General features: G+C 41.9%; 1 long non-coding RNA gene across 1 annotated transcript in view; it reads left to right on the top strand.

Moving 5' to 3' along the window:
- Positions 1-26,673, top strand: part of LOC135232928 (uncharacterized) — a 375,578-nt gene extending 348,905 nt beyond the window's left edge. Inside the window, exons 11-12 of the long non-coding RNA XR_010323549.1 lie at positions 19,448-19,769; positions 25,933-26,673. This is a non-coding gene — a long non-coding RNA (uncharacterized LOC135232928). The remainder of the gene's footprint in view (positions 1-19,447; positions 19,770-25,932) is intronic.
- Positions 26,674-27,309: the final 636 nt, after the last annotated feature.

Raw genomic sequence — 27,309 nt, 5'->3', positions numbered from 1 at the left:
AGACGTAGGGAGCAGTAAAGGCTGAAGAGGTGGGGAGAATGGAAGACGAAGAAGGGGGAGACCCAAAAGGTAAGAGAGATGATTGGACTCCAGGCCTGGCAAACAGTGCCCCTCAAAATCTGATCCCAGCTTATTTTGCTACCAACCTTCTTGCCTACACACCACATCGCCACCATACCGACCTAATCCCTCTGCTGATTCCTCTCTTCTCCTGTGCACTGTCTCTCCTGTATCCCAGGCGTGAGGCAGGGAGGCTTTCACAGAGTGGAGTAGACTCTCTCAGCCCACCTGCTCTGTTTCCTTGACCCCCAGGCAAACTAGCAGAATAGATCCTGTCTGTTCCCACTGCACTTCATCCAGATCTTTAGTCTAGCACTTAATACATTATGATATTTATTTCAAATTCATCATATCCTCTAGACTGCAAACTATTTGAAGGCAGGAACATGTCTTCTTTCTAGATCCCAAACACCCAGCACAGGTGTGGCCCATTGTAGGTACTAGTGAATGTTTGTTGAAGAAATGAGCTAGAGTGAAGCAAAAGTATCATTTTTGATTGGCTGGTGATGTTTTCTTACCTTGCCTCCTGCAAAAAAGGCTTTGAGGTGATCTTCAACAAAAAATGTAGAGTTAATAAGATTAATAAACATATATGGCATTGGAAATAAGAAGAAAGGAGGCAAAGCAAATACGACAACCAGAAAGATTCATGATTTTTGTGACTGAGTAAAAATTTATCTCTGAGCTTCTGGCCAGCAAGCGGGGGGTGGGGGGGGGGAAGGGGGAGTGTAACTATGCAGTTCTTGTCAGCAGAAAGGAGGAAAAATATCTTTTTATGGGCAGATCATTCCCTGGTTCAAGGTTCTTAGTTTGAGTATATGCTACTAGAAGATAGGAACCCATGACTTTAGAAACATATTGCTATTTTCTTAAACTAATGTGAAATACATGTGGGAAAGTTCATTAAGTTTTTTTTACTGGGTTCTGGGTACATGTGGAAAAGTTCATTAAGGTTTGTAAAATAGAGGAAGTTCACTGATAATATAAATAAGAGAAAATAAACAACAGCAGCATTACAAATAGGAAAGGAAAATATTTAAAAAATTCAACATGAGTAGCATTTAGAAAACAGAGAACAAATATGCATGTAATTCTTACCAAGGAGAGGGTACAGGGTTGGAACCAAAAGAAAAAACTAAACCAAACCCATTGCTGTCAAGCTGTTTCTGACTCATAGAGACCCTACAGGACAGAGTAGAACCACCCCACATGGTTTTGAAGGACTGGCTGGTGGATTTGAACTGCCGACATTTTGGTTAGCAGAGCTCTTAACCACTGCACCACCAGGGCTCCACAGGATTGGAAGGCCAGTACAAAATCCCTAGCCTGCTGTGATGGTTAAGATTGTGTGTCAGCATGGCTGGGCCATGATTTTCAGTGTTTATATGTGATCACCCACATGATGGGATCTGCTATTTGTAGCCAACCAGTTGAAAAGGAGTTTCCTTGGGCCTCTGGCCTGCATCCAAATATAAGCGTATGTTCTGGCTTTTGCCTGCTCTGGCTCCTGCAGCTGGCTCCTGCTCTCTGACCTGCAGATCTTGGGTTTGCCAGCCCCTGCAACTATGTGAATCAGGGGAAGCCTTGCAGTTTTGCCTATCTATCTCAGAATTCATCGATCTTCACAGCCTGTGTGCAGAGGCCCTGCTCTCCGACCTCTGATCTTGGGTTTGCCAACCCCTGTGGCTGCGTGAATCAGGAGATGCCTCTATCCTGATCCACAGACTTGGGACGTTCCTGCCTCTACAGTCATGTGAACTGTTCCCTTGTTATAAATCTCTCTCTCTCTATTTACACTTTACTGGTTTTGCTTTTCTAGAGAACTCAACCTAAGACATTTGCCATCCACACTTTGCATCCTAACAGACCTAGCAAACCTCGTTACCATTACTCATGGATTAGGCTTTGTCCTCCAGCAGTCAGCCTGGTCCTCTCCCTGTTCTTTGCTTATGTTTTATTTACTCCTGTCTCTTCATCTTTCTCCAGACTGAGCTATCTACCAAGACGACTGTTGTTTTCATTTCCTCATCAATTGAGATACCTTGTTATGGACTGAACTGTGACTTCCGATAAGATATGCTGAAGTTCTAACCCCTGGTACCAGTGAATGTGACCTTGTTTGGAAGTAGGGTCTTTGAAGATACTATCAGTAAACAGGAGGTCATACTGGACTAGTGGTGTCTTTATAAAAGTGTAGAAGAGACACAGAGAGACACAGAAGGAAGACAGCTATGTGAAGACAAAGGCAAAGAGAGAATGGAGTGACAAGGAATGCCAAAGATTGTTGGGAGCCAACAGAAGACAGGAGAGGGATATTGAACAAGTTCTCCCTCAGAGCCCTCAGAAGGAATCAACATGGTTGACACCCTGCTTTGAACCTCCAGAACTGTGACAATAAGTTTCTATTCTTATAAGTTGCTCAGTTTGTGGTACATTGTTATGGCAGTCCTGTGAAATTAATACACATATACTATCTTTCAAGGCCCAGGTCAAATTTTGCTTTTTTTGTCCTTTTATCCTTGAAGCCTTCAATTCATGCTCATGGTATCCTTCCCTGTACACTGGGGTGGTACAACTCCTTTGACCTTTAATTGTAGTCTCTTTTTTGTCGCCATTTTAATGTTTTCCCCCACCTGTCTTACTGCCAGCCACATTGCAAGCCTAAATTCCGTAAGTCATTTTTTTTTTTTTTAACTTCGTTATATTCTCTCACTCTAGCAATACCAGGGGGCAGTATAACGTTGATGGTTATACTAATAATCCAAGGCTGAGCATGGAAGCTATGAACTATTAGTGTGTGGCCTTGGTCAAGTCACTTAGACTCCTTTGAGCCACGGTTTCCTTATTTATAAAATGGGAACAATAGTCATCTCTTTCCCATTCACCTCCTGGTGATCAGGTGAGACAATGAGGACAGATGCTGTAATTTCTCCAACACGGCCCATGTACCGGTAATTTATCTAGCACCCTGTAGGTGTTGAACAAACAGTGAGTGAGTGAATGGGTGACTGGTAAGCATTTCCTTTTGTTCTGTCTAGATGGTTGCAGATGCAGCCTGCCGACTGCCATGGAAAAGAAGATGGGTGTCAAAAGGAGGAGACAGAGACTATGACCTTGTGGTGAAGACAAGCAGAAAAAAGCTGCAGAGGGGAAGTTGGCCACATGAAATCCTGGAATTTGGCCAGACAGGCAGCCACGGAGACTCCAGCCCTCCCCACCCACAGCTGGACATGTGTTGGGGATGGGGAGAGCAGAGCTCACTGACAAGTGTCAGGGCCAGCTGGAAGTGGAGAGCTGCTGCAGGCAGGGCCCAGGAGGGTTTCAGAACTGCCCAGAAGCCCTGCCACAGACAGGGAGCATGGCTGGACAAGGCTGGAAGGATGGCTGCAGGTGGCCCAGCTTCACAGAACAGCTTCAGCAACTGGGGCCATTTATAGCAAAGTCTTTGGCTCAATCTCAAGCTTAAAGTATCAATTGCTAATCAAAGAACAATATTTTGGTAATCCCCAAATGGAAAAGGCACTTATTCATCTTTACTGCCTCACCTACTGTTACTACTCATCCTAAAGTGGAGGGTGTCATTGAAAGCAAATGACTAGAATATTTAAAAAAAAGAAAAGGAAGGGGGAAAAGTAAGAGGAAATGGTAAAACAAGCAAAATCAGATCAGAAGAATAGATGCAATCTTAGAACAATGGCCAATGAATAGTATGAATGCCTAATGAATTTTCTATTGTGGGGATTAGCCACAAGAAAGAGATCATCTCCTTTTACTTGTTCTCCTTGGCCAGGTTTCAGACATTATTGGTCTGCAAAACAGTCTTCAATAAGCTAGCATTTTTATATCAAACTGTGATTGTAATTTAAGGAGAACATAGGCCCACCACCCCCATGTGTCTGTCAGTTTGTCGTACTGTGGGAGCTTGCATGTTACTGTGATGCTGGAAGCTATGCCACCGGTATTCAGATACCAGCAGGGTCACCCATGGACGACAGGTTTCAGCTGAGCTTCCAGACTAAGACAGACTAGGAAGAAGGACCTGGCAGTCTACTTCTGAAAAGCATTAGCCAGTGAAAACCTTATGAATAGCAGTGGAACATTGTCTGATATAGTGCTAGAAGATGAGCCCCCCAGGTTGGAAGGCACTCAAAAGATGACTGGGGAAGAGCTGCCTCCTTAAAGTAGAGTTGACCTTAATGACACGGATGGAGTAAAGCTTTCAGGACCTTCATTTGCTGATGCAGCACGACTCAAAATGAGAAGAAACAGCTGCAAGCATCCATTAATAATTGGAACCTGGAATGTATGAAGTATGAATCTAGGAAAATTGGAAATTGTCAAAAATGAGATGGAAGGCGTAAACATCAATATAAACAACAGTGTAGGCCCATCGGCAGTGTGAAGTAGCTCTCCAATACTATGAACGTTACACTTTCATGCTGCTTAGAGAAGAGATGGCTGGATCGTTTCCTCTTGAACTGTTTAGGACTATAGTTCGTTTTCCACTTTCGCTTATTCCTCAAGTTTTTCTTTTTCCCTCTTTATTTCCATTATCAGGCTTGCTAGTAATTGGGGATAAGGTTATTGTTGTTGTTGTAAGGTACCATCGAGTCGGTTCCGACTCGTAGTGACCCTGTGCACAACAGAACGAAGCACTGCCCCATCCTGCGCCACCCTGCAGTCGTTGCTATGCTTGAGCTCATCGTTGGAGCCACTGTGTCAATCCATCTTGTTGAGGGTCTTTTGCTTTTTCACTAGCCCTCGACCTTACCAAGCATGATGTCCTTCTCCAGGGACTGATCTCCCCTGATAACGAGGTATGTGAGGTGTAGTCTCTCCATCCTTGCCTCTAAGGAGCCTTCTGGTTGTACTTTTTCCAAGACAGACTTGTTCGTTCTTTTGGCAGGCCATAGAATAGTCAATATTCTTTGCCAACACCACAATCAAAGGCATCAATTCTTCGATCTTCTTTACTCATTGTTTAGCTTTCGCTTGCATAAGGTATGATTGAAAATACCATGGCTTGGGTCAGGCGCACCTTAGTCTTCAAGGTGACATCTTTGCTTTCCAACACTTTAAAGAGGTCTTTTTGCAGCAGATTTGCCCAGTGCAGTGCATCTTTTGATGTCTTAACTGCTGCTTCCATGGGTGTTGATCGTGGATCCAAGTAAAATGAAATCCTTGACAACTTCAATCTTTTTTTCTCTGTTTATCATGAGGTTGCTTTTTGGTAAGTGAGTGAATTTGGGTTGCTTGGGCCAGGGTTGTTCTCTATGGGAAGGGGACACAGTGGGAAGCAGACACAGCAATTTGCACTAGATGCCCAATGTCAAGTCAATGGTCATTTAGTCATTTTAATTCTCATTTCAAGTAAATGACACATGAGCCAAAGATCAGAGCAAAATGTGTATTACAAAGGGAGGTTGAGGATCAAATTTCAACCAGTGTAAGTGGATCCAAGACCCTACAATCTGTCTCCACTATCCTGGGTCAATACCATTCTGGGACTTTGTTGTTATTAAGTGCAGGTGAGTTGGTTTTGACTCGTAGCAACCCCGTGTACAACAGAATGAAATGTTGTCTGGTCCTGCACCATCCTCACAATCATTGCTGTGTTTGAGTCCATTGTTGCAGCCACTGTGTCAATCCATCTCATTGAGGGTCCCCCTCTTTTTGACTGAACCTCCACTCCACCAAGCATGATGTACTTCTCCAGGGACTGAACCCTCATGATAACATGTCCGAAGTACGAGAGACCAAATCTTGCCATCCGTGCTTCTAAGGAGCATTCTGGCTGTACTTCTTCCAAGACAGTTTTGTTTGTTCTTCTGGTAGTCCATGGTATAGTCAATATTCTTTGCCAACACCATAATTCAAAGGCATCAATTCTTTTTCAGTCTTCCTTATGCATTATCCAGCTTTTGTAGGTATATGATTTTGTTAACTGACTCAAAACTAGAAACTGCCCATTTCAAAAGTTGCTAGATTATCAAGGATCCTACAGGCAACAGTTTCCCTTACCTCCAGACAAGTAATGAAAGACATAGGGATTTGGTAGGATGAAAGGCATTGTGTGAAGTTATGATTTCCAGTTGCCAGTTGGCACACAACTGAGAACCCGGGTGTAGAGGGCAGGTGAGAAGAGATTTGCTTTAATGAGTTTAAGATTCCTCTAAATGGTTCCTGAAACACATACCTAAACAAGCTGGTTAGAGTCACTGATTAAAGGGAGAAGTTTGTGGTTAAAGGGAATCTGTAGTCATTAAAGGCAGACCAAGCTTAAGCAGCCTTCTCTTAAAGAATAAAGGCATCTTGGTTGGGCTGAGGTCATATCCTTTCTTCAGGTGTGGTGCCCAGCCATTGGGAGCAAACTGGTCTCTCTTGGACAATCTTGATTCAGGGTTCCTGGCATTAGATATGGGGCAATGATTACATTCTGCAGAGTGGCCAGTCATTTTGCAGATTGGGAAGACAGTCCTTTCCTCCTCTTAAAATCACCTAAGGCTTCCACATTCTTTTTCACAGGAATGACTGAACTCCATGGGTGGGAGGAGACATAGTCATTGAGTCCCCTGTGTCAACAGGTTGTGCATAAAGGTGGGCTTTATACTACAGAGGTGTCTGTGGAATGCCCAGATCTGGAAAGCAATGTGTCACAGGACAGTACTGATTTAGGCTAGCTTGTCCTTGTAACCTGGGCAGCCAGTGGCCATTGCTTGGGCCTCAAGACAGGAATAGTGCTCCAAGTACTCTCCTGTCTCCTTCCCCAGTGCAGGCCTGATGGCCTTTGCCCTGGCTGGTAGAGGGAGAGGGTAGGGAGAAAAATAAAGGGTGGGGATGTTCTTGATGTTGTTTTTAGCTGCTGTCAAGTTGGCCTCCAACTCATGGTGACCTCATGTACAAGGGAACAAAATACTGCCCTGTCCTGTGTGCCATCTTTGTGATCTGTTATGGATTGAACCATTGTGATCTACAGGGTTTTCACTGGTATTTGGAAGTAGATCATTGGGCCTTTTCTTCCTAGTCTGTCTTAGTTTGGAAGCTCTGCTCTAACCTGCTCAGAGTCATGTTGTTAGGTGCCGTCGAGTTGGTTCCAACTCATAACGATCCTAGGTATGACAGAATGAAATACTGCCAGGTTCTGCACCATCCTCACGATTGTTGTTATACTTGAGTCTATTGTTGGAGCCACTGTGTCAATCCATCAGCATTATAACCACACACAAATATCTGCTGATAGATAGGTGATGGCTGCCCATGATGTGGATTGGCTGGGAATAAAACCCTAGTCTCCTGGATAGGAGGTGAGAATTCTACCACTGAACCACCACTTCCCCTGGGATTCTTATTTTGTTGTTGTGTGCCGCCTAGTTGATTCTGACACATAGCAACCCTACACCACAGGATAGAGCTGCCCCATCCAGTTTCCTAGGCTGTAATCTTTATGGGAGCGGATCGCCAGGTCTTTTCTCCCATGGAGTCACTGGTGGGTTCAAACCACAGACCCTTTGGTTAACAGCTGAGCATTTAACCATTGTGTCACCAAGGCTCCTTTTGAGATTCTTGCTGGGAGTGAGGTAAAATCCAGCAGCAGGCACAGGGGCCTTATCTTGAGGGGGAGCCAGGAACGCCATCATTTCCAGCCCCAGCCTTCTGCTCCTTGTCCTCAGCTCCCTGCCTGTCTCATCCCTGCTTGGCTCCTCTCAACTCCTTACATTTGTGTTCAGACCCCTTGCTGGATTCTCTGCTTTGAATATACTTTTCTGGCCTAAATAACTTCTCTCCTGTGGACAGGACTTCTCGTTTCACCCTGCCTTCCAGCTCTGCACCTTGTGGGTTAGAGACACCTGCTGTTTCAGCCAGGGCCCCAAGAAGAAACAAACCACCTGCTTCCTTCAAGCTCTGCTCTACTCCGTCCTGCAGTTGGGGGAGGAGGAACAAGATGCTCGTGGTAAGAGAACTATTTTCCCAAGAAACCATGATTAAAAACCTCATTGAGTGGTTTGTTTCGAGGCTGGTCCATGATAACATTGAATCATGGCCATCAGAGCAAAAGGACATTTGTGAGCTAGCCTGGAAAGCTTACCTTGTTTTATAATGTACCCCCCTTCCCCCACCATGGGGCATTAGTGGCTAAAGAGTGTGATTGCTAACCAAAAGTTTGGCAGTTTGAGATCCTCCTTGGAAACCCTACGGGGCAGTTCTACTCTGCCCTGTAGGGTCTCTATGAGTTGGAATCAACTCGACAGCAATGGGTATGGGACATCACGGTCTGAAGTAAGCGGGGAGGAGAAGGTTAACAAATGCACTTTAGAACAGGATTTTTAAATAGACTTTATTTTCTAGAATGATTTTAGGTTTACAAGAAAGTTGTGCTGAGTGCAGAGAATTCCCCTATACCCCTACCCACAATTTCCCCCATTATTAACATCTTGCTTTCATGTGGTACGTTTGTTACAATTGATGAACCATGATTGATATATTATTAACTGAAGTCCAGAGTTTACATGAGGGTTCACACTTCGTGTTGTACAGTCCTATGGGTATTGACAAATGCATAATATGACGTGTCCTCCATTACAGTGTCACACAGAATAGTTTCACTGCCCTACTAATGCCTTGTGCTACACCGCATTCTTCCCCTCTCCTCCTGGCCCCCTGGCAACCACTGATCTTTTCACTGTCTTTACAGTTTTGTCTTTGCCAGAATGTCATATAGTTGGAATCATTATAATATGTAGCTTTTCCAGACTGGCTTCTTTCACTTGTTGTTATTAGGTGCTGTCCAATCGGTTCTGAGTCCGTCACCTATAGTGACCCCATGTACAACAGAACGAAACACTGCCCAGTCCTGTGCCATCCTCACAATCATTGCTGTGCTTGAGCCCATTGTTGCAGCCACTGTGTCAATCCATTTTGTTGAGTGTCTTCCTCTTTTTCACTTTACAAAGTATAATGTCCTTTTCCAGGGACCTGGTCCCTCCTGATAACACGTCCAAAGTACGTGAGACGAAGTATCGTCATTCTCGCTTTCTGTCTGTACTTCTTCCAAGACAGATTTGTTTGTTCTTCTTGCAGTCCATGGTATATTCAATATTCTTTGTCCATGCCATAATTCGAATGCATTAGGCCTTCCTTATTCATTGTTCAGCTCTCGAATGCATATGACGTGATTGAAAATACCATGGCTTGGATTAGGTGCACCTTTCTTTCACTTAGCGATATACATATGTTTCTTCCACATCTTTTCATGGCTTGATAACTGTTTCTTTTATAATATTCCATTGTATAGATGTACCACAGTCTGTTTAGCTATTCACTTTTTAGATTGGTCGCTTTTAATTTTTGGCAATTAGGATTTTTTTTTAACTGCTTACAAATTTTTAACTTAATTTTAAACTATAGCTGTAACACAGCTGTAATATAAGGGTTAGGAAAGGGACAGTGTGCTTTCCCACCATCCTAAGACATCTACTCTTCACCCTCATACATGGTTCTCCCCCTTATGTGTCTCAACTTTACATCTTTGCAATCTTGTTGCAGATGCAATTTTGTGTATTTCCTTTTTCTCTTAATTCTGAATTCTAAGTCTGTTCTGTGTTGCTAGGGTATCCCTGCAAGCATCACTTATAAAAAATAAATGACGCTCCTGTATAACATGCTCCTGGATGACTGGGCTGTGACTCACTGGAAGGGTCTATCATCACAAGTTTCATTGCTACCATCATTCAAATTTCTAGAAAACGAAAGAAAAAAAATGAGTTCCGGTCATAGGTAATAAGTTTATAAGTCAAACTGTCTTGGTGTGTCCTCATGCTTAATTCATCAAATCACACTCCTCTTCCAAGATATTAGCCAACACCTGCTAGAAAAGTCTTGTGTGGGCAGTGGGGGTGGGAGGATGGGATCAGGGCAGTTTTACAATAAAGCTGGGATCTGGGAGCACTTTTTGGTGGGCTCCCTTTCCCATCTTCCTTCCCCTCCTTCACAGCTGATTCTCCCTCTGTCTCTTCTGGTTCTGGCCTTTCACCTTCTGTTTGCCTGTCTGGGAACCTTGGCTAATGTAATAGGAGGAGTCTTAAGACGGAATTGGGTTAGGGGGTGCTGTGGGTCTGGACTTAGCAAAGCAGATCTCCCCCCTGCCCCCTGCCCCCTGCCCCCTGCCCCCTGCCCCCCCCCATGCTTCTCCTCCCCTCCTCTTTCTCCTCTAACTCCATCCTCTGGAATTGGAATGAAATTCATACGACAGTCTGTCTGTATCTTTCCTCTGACTGCCTAGAGATTGTACTATTTAGTTGCAGAAACACTGCCTTAAAAAAAAAAATTGGTGCAGAACCTTGTATGAGATTATATGCTCATGGGCCCTTTGGCGAGTGTCCCTTTGGGTGTTATTTTGTGATGAACTGTGTCTTCTCGTAGAGAGGAGCTACCGCCTGAAAAGTGAGTGGCTGATTCTGATGATTTCAGCATTTAGGTGTAACACAGCCTGATCTACCTGTGATTCTGGTCCAGTGGTGTTATAAGCTAAATCAGACTCCAAAGTACATAAAGGCAAAGGGAGTCCTTAGTCATGAGATTGTCAGAAAACAAGGGGGGAAGAGGATTAGAGAAGAGCTCTGGTCTCAGAAGGTCAGCAAACTGCCATCAGGACAGCCCAGGAGGAGTTGAGAGTCAGGAGGGGAGGGGTGGACTGTGACAGGCTCGGTGCTCAGTGCTGTGTTTGGGTTCTTTCGTTTAATCCTTACAATAGCCTTAAGAGGCAAGGACTATTATCTCATTTTGCTGATGAAAATATGAGGTTCAGGGAAGTTAAGCAGGTCACCTGCTGCTAAGTGGCAGGATGGAGGCTCTGCCCAGTCTTTCTCCCGTGTACAGTGTGCAGTGGGGAGATGGGCAGGGGGAGGAAAGGAAGACAGAGGAGAGAGACAGGCAAGCAGTCAGTGTAACTAAGCTTAACTGGCTTGTCTATTTCCAGAGAGCCTGTTAATTCCCACTTTGCAGAGCCTGAGAATTTCATACAAGTGCTAATGCCAAGGCCTTCTGAAGCTGGACAGCGCAACACAGAGCAGCACCAGTCACCCAGCCAGGCTTTGTGCACGTTTTTCAAAGCCATTAAACGTGATTCAATTGTGGTCTCAGAAATAAATAATTTAAGGCTGATTCTCAGCTGAACAGGTAACTGTCATTCATTGGCTATGTGATATATGTCTCACATTTTTAAGTGAAGGAAAAAAAAATGAACCAAGTCAATTTAGAATTTAATAAAGGCTCCCTGGTATGCATTGAAGGAGCCCTAGTGGTACAGTTGTTAAGTATTCAGCTGCTAACCGTAAGGTAGGCGGTTCAAACCCGCTAGCTGCTCTGCGAGCGAAAGATGTGGCAGTGTGCTTCTGTAAAGATTTACAGCCTTGAAAACCCTATGGGGGAGTTCTACTCTGTCCTCTAGGGTCGCTATGAGTCAGAATGGACTTGATGGCAGTGGGTTTGGTTGGTGTGTATTTTAAGACATTGAGCTGTGCATTGCATGGATGGAAATTTAGAGGTGGATCATTAGAATAAAGCTGCGTATTTATTAAATTATCCCTTTACAGTTAACTGCTGTTGTATTTTGGGTAGGATCTTGGGATTGCTGACTCATACTACCTTCATAAAATTTACATTCAAACACATCAAATATTTTCTTGGGCATCTCATATCTGATTAACTTTCTTATATGCTCTGTTTCAAGGGATATGTTTCCTTCCCATTGTATTTCTTTACCAGATATATTATTTCCAGAGTTTTATACTTTTCCTTTATGGAAACAACTTGATTTAACCATAATTTTTTTTTTTCCCCAGTGTTTGTTAGGTTTAACATAATTACTGGCTTCCAATTACTATTTTATTAAGGGATGCTCTAAAGCTTATTTTAAAGGCATTTCTGCTCATAAAACTGACACCATAAAATGGCATTCATAATTAGGTTCATCCTAAGCAAGAGGCGTGCTGTGGACTTAAAGCTGAGTGCTGTCTTACTTCCAAACAAATGATGGGCATGGCAAGAAGGCCTGTACTCAGAAACAACCCTTCTTGCTACTGACTGGAGAAAGAAGAAGGACGTTCATTAAATAGCACAGTCCTCAATGAAAGAATGGTGACTCAAACCTTAATGAGAGGAAAAATTGTAAAAGTGGGCCTGCTTCTCCTTAGGAAGCCAGTTCTTCGATTTTGAAAACTGTAAATGTAGCTCAACAATCCAAAGAGTCACCTTGCTAACTCTGAACCGAAGCCACTGCCCAAGCCTACCTTTTAGCCAAAGATCAGACAGGCCTATAAAACAAGCAATAACATGCGTGAGGAATGTGCTTCTTAGTTAATCAAGTATACAAGACCAAATGGGCAACACCAGCCCAAAAGCAAGACAAGAAAGCAGGAAGGGAAGGAAACCTGGATGAATGGACACAAGAAACCTGGGATGGAAAGGGAAAGAGAGAGAGTGCTGACACATTGAGGGGTTTGAAACCAATGTCACAAAACAATTTATGTATAAATTTTTGAATGGGAAACTAATTTGTGCTGTAAACTTTCATCTGAAGTGAGTTGCCATTGAGTCGATTACAACTCACAGCGACCCTACAGGACAGAGTGAAACTGCCCATACAGTTTCCAAGGAGTAGCTGGTAGATTTGAACTGCCGACCTTTTGATTAGCAGCCAAGCTCTTAACCACTGTGCCATCAGGGCTCCTTCACCTAAAGCACCAAAAAAAAAAAAAAAAAAAAAAAATCCAAAGAGGGCAAATGGAAAACCTAAGTCATTTATTCATTCTATTTAAAAGATGTAGTCTAATTGTTACTTAGGTGATGTTCAGATTAAACCACAGATACACGTAAAATTTTGACTGCAATTCACTGTACAGTGCAGTTTGTCATTAAGAGAAGGGTGGCCTGTGGGGTCAGACAGTGTCAGCTCTTACTCATTGATCTTGGTCAAGTTATTGAGTTCTCTGAGGCCTTACTTTCTCTGCCCTTGAGTTGCTAATAACTCAGTGGGGGAGATAGGGAAAAATCAAATGACACAAGTAAAACATCAAGAAGACTAAAGCATGGTACTCTAAGAGGACGTAAAAGAGGCATTTGATATGGCCAAGGTGAGCAAAAGTCTTCCTTCCTGGAGAAAATGATGTTGAGCTGAAATATAAAAGATGGGTAAGACTAACGAGGGGGAAAGGGGCAAGTGTCTCAGCAAAGGGAACAACAGAGGGAAAGGCTCCATGGTCAGAGGGAGTGAGGTAAGTGTGAGGGACTGAAAGGCCAGTGTGTTTGGAGGGCAGCGGGTGAATGGTAGGGGCTTTTGGGCCAAGTTCAGGATCTGTGCTTTATCTTAGGAGCAATGGAAAGGTGTCAAAGTGTTTCAAGTGGTGCACGTAGGTGGGGTGGGGTAGGTATGACTTGAGGCACTCTTGGTAGGATCACTATGGCTACAGGTAAGAAAGAGCCAGAATGGATTCAGGTAGGTCTGTTAGGAGTCTATCGAAGTAGTCCAGGTCAAGCTAATGGTAATTTGTGCCGGGGTGGTGATATAAAGGTGGAAGAGAAGTAGATGGATTTGAAAAATATTTTAGAACTCAACCATAAGATTTACCCAGAAGTAAAGGATGACCTCTGGGCTCTGACCTCTACAACTGGATTGATAGGGCCATTTCCTGAGATGATGAGGATTAGAAATAGGGGAAGATCATGAGTTTGGTGTTAAGTTCCAGGTCTTTGCTTGAGTTGCCTTTGAGATATCCTGAAGAAGACAGGTAAGCCCTCACATGGACCTGGAATGCAGAGAGCTGCGAGCTGGAGACACACAGGTAGTTGAAGCTGGGGTGTGGCTGAGTTTGCCTAAGCAAAGAGAAAAATATGAGAAGAAGGGAGGACCTAGATTTGAACCTTGGGAAGCTCCAATCTTGAATGGCTTGGGAAAAGTCTGCAAAGGCAGCAGAGAAGGTGGGCCAGAGAGGTAGCAGTTGGACAGATAAAGAGTGTTTCTCCAATGAAGATGTGGTTGACAGTACTGAATGCTGTTGGGAAGTTAGGTGAGATGAGGTGGAAATATTTATGCTTGGATTTAAGGACACTGAGGTTACTGGTAATTTTTATCGTACTAGCTTTTATTGAAATATAACTCTCAGGTCAATTCTGGCTGAGGCGAGGTTAAATGGGATCATCAGTAAACTACAGGTGCATTAAAATATTCAAGTATAAAGAACTATCCATCTCTTATTTCACATAAGAGGGAGAATTTTTAATTGGTTTATATCAGGGCTATTGACCTATTGACATTTTGGGCTCGATAATTCCTGTCCTGCGCATTGTAAGATACTTAGTAGCATCCCTGGCCTCTACCCACTTGTTGCTAGGTGCCATAGAGTCGGTTCCAACTCATAGAGACTGTATGTACAACAGAATGAAACACTGCCCAGTCCTGTGCCATCCTCACAATTGTTGTTATGCTTGAGCCCATTGTTGCAGCCACTGTATCAATCCATCTCGTTGAGGGTCTTCCTTTTAGATAACAGTATACCACCCCCACCCACTGCTATTGAGTGGAATCTGACTCACAGTGATCCCCGTAGGGTTTCCAAGGCTGAAAATCTTTACAGGAGCAGACTGCCACATCTTTCTCCTTCAGAGTGGCTGGTGGGTTTGAACCGCTGACCTTTTGATTAGCAGCGGAGCAATGTCTCCAGACATTGTCAAACATTTCCTAAGGGTCAAAATTGCCCCCAGTTGAGAACTACTGGTTTAAATAAAGCAGATTTTAGAAATAGATTTGTTACATAGGCTCATTTTTTTTTTTTTTTACCTTTATAAACGAATGACTGTAAGAGTATGGCATCCTTGGAATGTCTGTGATACCAGAAACATATGCTACAGAAGGGGAAAAAATCATCCATTTAGTATTCAAATACCTTAGTTGCTGCCAAAAATGCACCTACTGTTAGAAACAAATCTAAGAATATGGATGGACGGACTCTAAGGGTTTTGTAATTCTTTAGGAAGCATGAAAGCATAAAATTTATACCATACAGAAGAGGGGACCTGGTTCTACCCAAGGGGTGGTAGAGTTCACAACTGGGTGGCACAACCTGCCAGCTGACTCCCCTATTCTGGGACTTATGTTTTGCAACAAACTTTCATTAATATTTATGAAGAGACTTAATGCCCTTTGGTGTTAAACAAAAAAATCTAAATGAACATCGTTAACTGGATGGTGCAGTATCTTCTAAAACATATACTCTTCTTTTTTGGGTTGGTGAAACTTGCAAAATAAATCTCATCCCATGCCACACACTGACTGCAGTTATTTATCTTTGACACCCTGTGCTATTGAAATTCTTGACGCTTTATAGCTGACTTCAGCAAACAATTTTAACAACCTAGTTACAACCAAATAGTTTTATAGAGATGCTGTAACTTCTTTTTTCAAGCGATAGCAGGGCTGATTTAGGGAAGCAGACAATAAAAACCCTGTGATTGCTCACACACTATATATCGCTGCAGTGCATTAACACAACCACACCAACCTAAGTTGCAGCCCAGCGCAACTGGGCTTTTAGAATCCAGCACTCCTCTGTGCCAGAACAAAGGTCATTTCAATTTCCTGTTATAGTGCACAGTTTGCAGTGGCATGTGCTTAATGATTTTTTTTTTTTACCCTAAATGAACTATAACAAGAATTGTACTAATAGGCTCTGATGTGATACTGTGTGAAAGGGAACTTGCTTTTCCAAGAGGATGGGAGAGTAGGATGGGCTTTTTTTTTTTTTTACTCCCTAAGAAGCCATTCACACTGAAATGGGAGTTTTAGACTCTTCAGGTTTAGCAGCTCACAAAATAAGACCCCTGAGCCCTTGGGTGAGTAGTCATAGAAGTTGCCTCGTCTTTCTTCTTACTAAATTAGTTTAAAGAAGTCTGTTCCTTTTATGCCAAGAGGTGTGTACTTGAGCTGGTAGCTCATCGCTCAGTTTCTGTGCTCCTTCAGCCTCATTATGTAACAAATATTAACTGAGGATTTTTCATGGAAATCATGATGAATCTGGATTAGATGATAATGTAGAATGACAAAGGAGATGCAAATGGAAAGAAGGAAGAAAGGAAGGGAGGAAGGTGGGAAGGAAGGGAAGATGAACTTTTAAAAGTCTTATTTTGTAGCTATGGGCCATCATCATAGATAGGGCAGATTAGCATTCGAGCTTGACCCCATTCTGATGAGGACAGCGGAAACCCCCTCATGGTTGGCATGTGGACTGAGTGGGACCTGGGTTAATAAACTGTTTGATGGATCTTTTGAAAAACTGCTCTGATTCTAGGACTGTCAGAGATTCTACCGTAGAATAAAGAGTATTACTGTCGGAAAAATTGTTATAGAGCTTCAAATGCAACTAATTTATGGGACAGACGAAGACACTAAGGCCCAGAGAGATGATGTGACTTGCCTGAAGTCACACACTAATTAGAGGCAGAAGGGGACTAGAACCTAGGTCTTGTGACTCCTAGGCCAGCGTGTTTGTTGTTGTTTGGTGCCACGGAGTTGGTTCTGACTCATAGCAATCCTACGACGTACACAGAACAAAATACTGCCCTGTCATGGACCAGGAAGAAGAACTTGGCGATCTACTTCTAAAAAAATTGGCCAGTGAAAACCTTGTGACTAGCAGGCCAGTGTACTCATCACCATAACACCTTGGGTTGATAATATGAGTTGGTCGCAAAAAAGACAAAAATGGCAAAATGGCAAGGAAGATCTGGCGATCAACTGGGCATGTGTGGGCAGCCCAGGCTCAGGTGGGCCACCCACTCTGAGTTGTGGTGGTTTGGTTGGCACTTCTCTGTGGTTCACCCAGGATTGGTGTGTGACAGAATCGTGAGCTGGATAATGTCACCTTCTTCGTGCCCTTTTGGAGTTCTTTGTATTCCTGTTAAGCTACTCATGCCCTTTTCCATCCGACTTTGCCTTAGAGGTATCATTCTTGCCTTAGAGAGAATTAGGAGTTATCTCTCCCAGAGAAGCCCTGGTGGTATAGTGGTTAAAGGGTTCACTGCAAACTGAAAGGTTGGCAATTTGAACCCACCAACCACTTTGCAGTAGACAGATGTAGCAGTCTGCTTCTGTAAAGATTAAAAAAAAAAAATCCCTTTGAAGTCTAGTTGATTCTGACTCATAGCCACCCTGTAGGACAGAGTAGAATGGCCCCACAGGATTTCCAGGGAGTGGCTGGTGTATTCGAACTGCCAACATTTTGGTTAGTAGCCAAACTCTTAACCACTGCATCACCAGGATCCCACTTGGAAATCCTATGGGGCGGCTCTGCTCTGTCTATAGGGTCACTAAGAGTCAGAGTCAACTCAACGGCAACAGGCTTTGTTTGTGAATCCTTCATTCTCACTAGATTCTGGCATTGACTTGAGCAGGAGCCACCTGTAAAGCTCTAAGGTGATGTTCCCTTGTGTCAAGGTGCCAAGCAGTGTGATTGAAAAGGGCAGATCTAACTCTGAAAAGCAGAGGAAGAGCCCTTGGCGTCTCCTTAGCTCAACTTCCTCATTGTTCTTCTCTTGCAGCTCTCCACTTCCTTGTTCCCTCCTGCCTGAGTTTATAAACCTCCCCAAAACTGAATGGACAAGCTAGACACCCACTGGGAAGCCTGTGGTCTGAGCTCTTGGCCTGCAGAGGGGGAAGAGAGCAGTCCTGTTTCCATTTCTGAAAGATGGCTCCCATCTTCTTCTGAAAATGAACCTGCTACTTGTATTCAATTGCCTTTCCAAGAAAGGGCTCTCTGTCCCCCAGTCATGAACGAACAATAGGATTGTCAGTGCTGGGTGTGCCATTGCTTAGTGACTGGAGCAAAGGCACAGGAATATGCTGGCAGCATATAAATGATTTTTAAAAGAAAGCATTAACTCTGCTTTTTCACTTTGAGAGCTTGTAACCTATTTAAAGGGAGTGCCTCTTTGCTTTGCAAATGAGAATTCCTTGCAGAGGAACTTTCAGTTTGTTAGTTCTCTTTCTGCTGGGGCTCTTCAGTATTTTCAAATACATCAAAAAAAAATCAGCAAATACTTACTGAACATCTAATACAGGCTAATGCTCATGGAGGGTTTAAAGAAGGGCAAGACAAAGTCCTGCTTCAGAAAGTTTCCAATCTAGAAAGAAAGCTAAGTTGAAGCACAACAAAGTAGCCACGATTTGGATGATAATGTCACAGAGCAACCAAAGGCACCAGGAACTATAAAGTGCTGTGGTTTCTGAGGTGAGCAATGTCTGTCTATCTGGGATTCTGTGTCCTTGCTAGTAAACAAGGAGCACAGTGGCCAAATCCTATTTTTATTATTCACTGCATGGTAAGGATCAGCATGAATTCAATTCCACCTGGAAATGGATCCAGTCCTCACCTTCCATTTCTCTATCCTCATTGTCAGCAACCCAAATGGCACTCTCCTCTTCAACATCCAGCCACCTGAGCCAGGTCAGAACACATAAGTTAGAAGGACGCTATGCATCAGACTGGCTGCTATGCAGCCCTTCTCCTCTCCTAGCTGCCCTGAGTGAAGTCAGAGCACACATTAGAAAGACACAGTCCTCTGACTGCCATATAGACAGACACTGGCCCTTGCTGGCTTTCAGTGCACCATGGGTTTGTTAATTCACTGGAAAAGCTCACAAAATTCATGGAGAGTATCTATACTTACTGTTACCCATTTATGATAGCCAGAAAGGATACAAATGAAGAAATGCAAGGGGCAAGGCCTGGGAGGGGACCAGGAACGAGGCTTCTATTTTTCCCAGGAACATGCCACCCTCCTGAAAGCAGATGTTCTTGCTAATCCAGGAAGCCCCCTACCTTCCATGTTCAAAATGTTTTATTGGCTTCATTGAATAGTTGTGATTGGGGCCCCATTGCATAGTCATGATTTATTGAATCACTGAGGTGAGCTGACCAGGTATGGTCTTCCTGGCCCTCACTCATTTGCACACATTCTCAGGTGTTGTTCAGAGGTTTCACATAATAAAAATACTCTGATTATAATAATAAAAGATTGTTTCTCAGAAACCAAAGACAAAAGACCAAATTATTCTACGTAAAGCGATTCCTTACCTAAGTGGATCTTTGAAATTACTGGCTAGAGGGATAAGAAATAAAAACAAAAACAAACAAACAAAAGAGCAACAACAACAAAAACCAGATATTCTTCATAGCTGAAATACATCTGTTTTTATGTAGTGCCTGCAGTAATGCTTAACACTTAATCATTTATTTGCTCATTGTTTTCCATCTTAGAATTTTACATTGATTTATTCTCAAGATATCTTTGTAAAGGAGCTTTCTAAAAGACTGATTTTTTTTTTTTTTCTCCTCAGGAGGTAACAGGGATCTAGATTAGCAGAGGAAATCCTCAGGCACACAGAGGATCTCTGAAGAACTGCTGACAGAAAACCTCCCTAATATCATGAAAGATGAAAACCTAACCATCCAAGAAGCTCAGTGAACCCCACTGGGGACAGACCCCAAAAGAAAATCACCAAGGCATATCATAATCACACTCGCTAAAGCAAAAGACAAAGAGGGAAGCACACTCACTAAAACCAAAGACAAAGAAGAGCAGCATGAGAGAAACAAAAAGTCACATACAGAGGAGAAACACTAAGGCTAAGCTCTGATTACGCAGCAGAAACCATGCAGGTAAGAAGTCAATGGGATGACATGTACAAAACCTTGAAAGAAAAAATTGCCAACCAAGAATAATATATCCTGCAAAATTCTCATTTGAATATGATGGCAAAATTAGGACATTTCCGGATAAACAAAAATTAAAGGAATATGTAAAAACCAAACCAAATTTACAAGAATTATTAAAGAGAGTCCTTTGGTTTGAGAACAAACAACATCAGAGGACAGCCTGAATCTAGGATGCAAGATCCTACCAGCCAGATAAAAACCTAGGAAATGAATTTGCAAGGGCTATTCAAAACTGAAAGATTTACAACGGGGAACCAGAGAGGTTAATCAGCAAATGACAATAACATCAGAATAATAAAAGAGGGAATAAACGGTGTAGGTATAGAACTTTGTAAAGGAGAGGAAGGCAAGCCAATGCAAAGGAATAAAAGACTGGTTCAAACCTAGGAAGATAAGGGTAAATTTCAAGGTAACCACAAAAAAAGTTAGCAAACCTACTCATCAAAGTAAAGAAGAAAAAACATAAAGTCTCAGTAAAAACAAAATCTACAAAAACAAAAGAATTGAAAAAAAAATCCACAAACAACAGGAATTCTGTGCGGGAGGGTAAGAGGAACAAAGAAAACATCAGCACCACAAAAAAGCACTACAAGATGACAGCAATAAACTCACACCTATCAATAATTACACTGAAGGTAAACGGACTAAATGCACCCATAAAGAGATAGAGAGTAACAGAATGGGTTAAAAAACCAGGATCCATCAGTATGTTGTCTACAAGAGACACATCTTAGAAACAAAAATGTAAATTTATTAAAAATCAAAGGATGGAAAAAAATATATCAAGTAGACAGCTACCAAAAAAAGAGCAGAAGTGGCAATACTAATCTCCGATAAAGTAGACTGTAAAACAAAATCCACCTTAAAAGACAAAAAAAGGCACCATATAATGATTAAAGGGACAATCCATCATGAAGACATAACCATAATAATATCTACATACCCAATGACAAAAAACCAAAAACAAAATCCAGTGCTGTCGAGTCGATTCTGACTCGTAGCAACCCTATAGGACAGAGTAGAACTGCCCCATAGAGTTTCCAAGGAGCACCTGGTGGATTCAAACTGCTGACCCTTTAGTTAGCAGCTGTAGCACTTAACTACTATGCCACCAGGGTTTCCCACCCAATGACAGGGCTCCAAAATACATAAAACAAACTCTAACAGCACTGAAAAGAGAAATTGACCGTTCCACAATAACAGTAGGAGACTTCAACACACCACTCTTGGTAAAGAATAGAACATCTAGAAAGAAACTCAACAAAAATACAGAAGATCTAAAGGCCACAATCAGCCAACTTGAACTCATAGACATACAGAATACTCCACCCCAAAGCTGCAAACAGGGAATGAATAGACCACATCTTAGGCCACTAAGGAACCCTCAACAAAATCCAAAACACTGAGGCAATACAAAGCATCTTCTCTGATCACAATACCATTGAAGTAGAAATGAACATCGGGAACCACAAGGGAAAAAAAAAAATCAATTACATGGACCTGAATAACACCCTGCTTAAAATCCACTGGGTAATAGAAGAAATCAAAGATGGAGTAAAAATTTCTAGAATGAAATGAGAATGAAAACACATCATACCAAAACCTTTGGGACACAGCAAAGGCAGTCCTCAGAGGTCAATTTATAGCAATAGAGGCACACATCAAAAAAGAAGAGACAAAATCAAAACATTAGCTACACAACTCAGATAGAAATAGAACAGCAAAAGAAGCCCACAGCCACCAGGAGAAAGGAAATAATAAAGATCAGAACAGGAATAAAGGAAATGGGGAACAGAAAAAAAATAGAAAGAATCCAACAAAACCAAAAGTTGGTTCTTTGTAAAGGATCAACAAAATCAACAAACCGCTGGCCAAAATGACAAAAGAAAAACAGGAGAGGACACAAATAACCCAAATAAGAAATGAAATGTGGGACATTACAAGAGAAACAACTGAAATAAAAAAGACCATAACAAAGTATTATGACAAGCTATACTCCAACAAATTTGAAAACCTAGAGGAAATGGACAAATTTCTAGAAACATACTACCTACCCAAACACAAAATGATGTTGAAAATCTGAACAGACCTATAACAAGAGAAGAAGTGGAAAAGGTAATTAAAAAAACTCCCAACAACAAAAAAAAACCCTGGCCCAGACGGCTTCACTGGAGAATTCTACCAAACATTCAGAGAAGAGCTTATGCCAGTACTACTCAAATTATTTCAGAGCATAGAAAAGGAAGGAATACTTCCGAATTCGTTCTATGAAGCCAGTATAACCCTGATACTAAAATCAGGCAAAGGCACCACAAAAAAAGAAACTTATAGACCAATATCTCTCATGAATATTGATGCAAAAATTCTGAATAAAATTCTAACCAATAGACTTCAGCATCATATCAAAAAAATAATACACCGCAACCAAGTAGGATTTATACCAGATATGCAAGGATGGTTGAACATTAGAAAATCAATCAACATAACCCGCCACATAAATAAAAGAATCACATGATCATCTCAATCAACACAGAAAAAGTATTCAACAAAGTCTGTCACCCATTCCTGATAAAAACTCTCAATAACATAGTTATAGAAGGGAAATTCCTCAACATGATAAAGAGCTTCTACTCAAAACCAACAGCCAACATCATTTTTAATGGAGAGAGGCTGAAAACATTCCCCTTGAGAACAGGATCAAAGCAAGGATTCCCTTTATCACCACTTCTATTTAACATTGTGCGGAAGTCCTAGCTGGAGCAATAAGGAAAGAAAAAGAAATAAAGGGCATCCAAATTGATAATGAAGAAGTTAAAATGTTCTTTCTTGAGGATGATATGGTACTATACATAGAAAACCCAGAGGTCTCCATGAGAAAACTACTAGAACTAATAGAAAGATTCAGCAGAATAGCCAGATACAAGATAAACATACAAAAATCAGTTGGATTCCTATACACCAATAAAGAGAATGATGAAAAGGAAATCAGGAAAACAATATATTTATGATAACCCCTAAAAGAAATAAAATACTTAAGAATAAATCAAACCAGGGATGTAAAAGATCTGTACAAAGAAAACTACAAAACACTACTGCAAGAGACCAAAAGAGATCTACATAAATGGAAAAAGACACTGTGCTCAAGGATAGGTAGACTCAGCATTGTGAAAATGACAACTCTACCCAATCTACAAATACAATGCAATCCAGATCCAAATACCAACAACGTTCTTTAAAAAGATGGAAAAACTAATCATTAACTTTATATGGAAAGGGAAGAGGCTCTGGATAAGAAGAGCACTATCGAAGAAGAAGAATAAAGATGGAGGACTCTCACTACCTGACTTCAGAACCTACTATACACCTGCAGTAGTTGAAACAGCTTGGTACTGGTACAATGAGAGATACATTGACCAATGCAACAGACTTGAGAACTCAGATGTAAATCTACCCACCTACAGTCACCTGATCTTAGACAAGGGCTCAAAGATATCAAATGGGGAAAAGACAGTCTTTTTAACAAACGGTGCTAGCAAGACTGGATGTCCGTCTGAAAAAAAATGAAACAAAACCCATATCTCACACCATACACAAAAACTAATTCTAAATGGATCAAAGACCTCATCACGGACTGAATTATTTCCCCCCAAAAATGTGTGTATTAATTTGGCTGGGCCATAATTCCCAGTGTTGTGTGGTTTTCCTCCATTTTGTGATTGTAATTTTATGTTAAAGAGGATTAGGGTAGGCTTGTAACACCACCCTTACCCAGGTCACATCCCCGATCCAATGTAAAGGGCGTTTGCCTGGGGTGTGGCCTGCAACACATTTTATCTCTCAAGAGAAAAAAAGGAAAGAGAAGTGAGCAGAGAGAAGGACCTCATACCACCAAGAAAGCAGTGCCAGGAGCAAAGCCCGTCCTCTAGACCGAGGATACCTGCATGGAGAATCTCCTAGTCTGGGGGAAGACTGATGAGAAGGCCGACAAAGAGAGAAAGCCTTGCTCTGGAGCTGATGCCCTGAATTTCAACTTCTAGCTACTAGATTGTGTTATAGGCATCCACTTGAGGTATTTCTGTTATTGTACCACTAAATGATTAAGACAGACCTAAATATGAAACCCAAAACTATAAAGATCATAGAATAAAAAAATAGGATCAATGCTAGAGGCACTAATACACAGTATTAACAGGATACGAACTGTAACTAATGATACACAGACTCCAGAAGTTAAGGTAGAAAACTGAAATCTTCTAAAAATTAAACAATTATGCTCATCAAAAGACTTCACCAAGAGAGTAAAAAGAGAATCCAGACTGGGAAAAAATTTTTGGCTACGAAAAATCTGCTAAAGATCTAATCTCTAAAATCTATGGGAAAATCCAGTACCTCTGCAACAAAAAGACAAATAATCCAATTAAAAAATGGGCAAAGGAAATGAACACACTTCATCAAAGAAGACATTCAAGCAGCCAACAGACACATGAGGAAATGCTCGAGATCACTAACCGTTAAAAAAAACCGTTAGAGAAATGCAAATCAAAACCACACTGAGATACTATCTCAGCATGGCATTTCTGGCAGGAATCAAAAAAAGAGAAAATAAAAAATGTTGGAGTGGCTGTGGGGAGATTGGAACTCTAATGTACTGCTAGTGGGAATGCAAAATGGTACAATGGTTTTGGAAAACAATATGATGCTTCCTTAGAAAGCTAGAAATAGAAGTACCATATGATCTAGCAATCCCACTCTTAGGAATAGAGCCTAGAGAAATAAGACCTGTCACACGAATATACATATGCGCACCCATGTTCACTGCAGCATTGTTCACGATAGCAAAAAGATGGAAATAACCTAGATGCCCATCAACAGATGAATGGATAAACAAACCGTGGTACATACACCCAATGGAGTACTATGCAATGATGAAGAGCAATGGTGAATGTGCGAAGTATCTCATGACATAAATAAATCTGGAGGGCATTATGCTGAGTGAAATAAGTTAATCACAAAAGGACAAGTATTATACAGACCATTCTATAAAAACTCATAAATAGATTTACACACAAAAAGGAACAGTCTTTGATGGTTATGAGGGAGGGGAAGGATGGGGATGGAAAAACATCAGACAATAGATAAGTGGTAACTTTGGTGAAGGGTAAGACAGTACACAATACTGGGGAAGCCAGCACAACTTGTACAAGGCAAGGTCATAGAAGCTCCATAGACACATCCAAACTCCCTGAGGGACTGAATTATTGGGCTGAGGGCTGTGGGAACCATGGTCTTCGGGAACATTTAGCTCAACTGGCATAGCATAATCTATAAAGAAATTGTGCTACATTCTACTTTGGTGAGTAGTGTCTGTAGTCTTAAAAGACTGTGAGTGGTTGTCTAAGATACTCCACTGGTCTCACCTCTTTGGGAGCAAGGGAGAATGAAGAAAACTAAAGACACAAGTGAAAGATTAGTCCAAAGGATGAATGGACCACAACTACCACAGCCTTCACCAGACTGAATCCAGTACAACTAGATGGTGCCTGGCTACCACCACTGACTGCTCTGACAGGAATCACAATAGAGGGTCCTGGACAGAGCTGGAGAAAAATGTAGAAGAAAATTCTAACCCACAAAAAAAGACCAGACTTACTGTCCTGACAGAGACTGGAGAAACCCGAGAGTACGACCCTTGGAAATCGTTTTAGCTCAGTGATGAAGTCACTCCTGAGGTTCACGCTTTAGCCAAAGATTGGACAGGCCCATAAAACAAAATGAGACTAAAGGGGCACACCAGGCCAGGGCAAGGACTAGGAGGCAGGGGAAAGGAAAGCTTGTACTAGAGAACCCAAGGTCAAGAAGGGAGAGTCTTGACATGTTGTAGGGTTGTTAGCCAATGTCATAAAACAATGTGTAAAAAAAACAAAACAACAACAACAACAACAAAAACCAGGTATATTTATGTTTATATATTCTGTGCAGCAAAGTGGAATATGATTATCACTTATTTGCTCAATGTTGTTTTTAACCTTAGAAGTTTAGACTGTTCCACCCTCAAGATAGTGTTGTAAAAGAGCTTTCTAAAAGACTGTTTTTTTTTACCCCTCAGGAGGTAACATGGACCTAGATTGGCAGAGGAAATCCTCAGGCACAGAACCAGCACCCCAAAGATACTCAACAAAGATGCTTAGCAAAGGTACTCAACAATTCAGTTGTTGATCAAGTGGAAGGATGGTCTCTGATAAACTTGTTCTTAATTGAGGAGCTACCTGTCTACTTCTCCATGGAGTTGTGCTAGGTGGCTTCTTTCTAAAATCACACTTAATTTTTGTTCAGCTTTCTTCAGATTCCATTTGGTTGGTTCCATATGCAGGCACCTCTGATCTATTTACTGTCCTTTTTGATGGGTTAGGGAGTAGGCTCCATTCAGGGCATGCCAGAGGCTTCACTCAGTTCTTCCCATCTTGTTGCTCTAGCGTCACATAGCCTGGCTGCTGATTACACACTCATTCAATTAATATGTTCAAGTAACTGCTTACTCTGGAGTAAGCACTTGCCAGTTCTGTGGATATAATGGTGATTTCATAGCTTACTAGCAGGGAAACAAGAAACTATTACCCTAGTTGTGGGAAAAAAAAGAGCCCCCAAAATCTAGGTGCTTGGCATAAGGAGAGGCTTCTGCCCAAGCTGTAGGCTGGGCTCTGTTTTGTTGTTTACTGCTCAGTCGAGTAACTTTTGTGAATCCTCAGGAAGTGCTGCCCGATCTGAATCGCTCTATTCCTTCAATAAAACTCTTTGCTTTAATTTTAACAGAGACTCCAGCTTGCTCTTGGGTAATTTCATGAGCAGTGCTGGGTGAGCCTATATTCCTATTTAACCTTGACTGAGCATGAGTTAGGAATTAACCAGGAGAAGAGGCAAGGGAAGAACATGCTGTGTGTTCCCAGAGGTGGTAAAAGTCAAGCATTAGTGGAATAGAAAGGAGTAGATTCTACATGAAGTGTAGAGTTTGGAGTGTACCTTATAGGGTGTGATAAGGTTAAGGGGGCAGGGGGAGGGGAATAGGTGTGGTCAGAATCTTAGAACACTGTGAATTGCCTTAACAATGGACTTTATCATGAGGGCAGTAAAAACCCTAAACCAAACCCATTGCTGACTCACAGCGAGCCTGTGTGTTACAGAGTACAACTGAGCTCCATAGGGTTTTCTTGGCTATAATCTTTATGGAAGCAATCACCAGACCTTTCTTTCACAGGGCCACTGGGTGGGTTTGAACTTTCAGCCTTTAGGTTAGTAGTTGAGTGCAAACTGTGCCAACCACGGAGCATGTAAGGGCAGTAGGGAGTATTAAAGGGACTCAAGCTAAGTTTTGACCTTTTTAATATGTATTTTAGAAGGATGGATATGCGTTGGCTTCTCAAAATTATGACTGAACTCGGTTCCTGGCTTGTTTCAGTGACTTGTGGCTCAAATATCCCATGATGAG

This window comes from Loxodonta africana, chromosome 12, assembly GCF_030014295.1.
Source record: "Loxodonta africana isolate mLoxAfr1 chromosome 12, mLoxAfr1.hap2, whole genome shotgun sequence".
Classification (NCBI taxonomy): Eukaryota; Metazoa; Chordata; class Mammalia; order Proboscidea; family Elephantidae; genus Loxodonta; species Loxodonta africana.
Note: the sequence above shows the minus strand (reverse complement) of the source record. Positions and strands in the feature narration are given on the sequence as shown.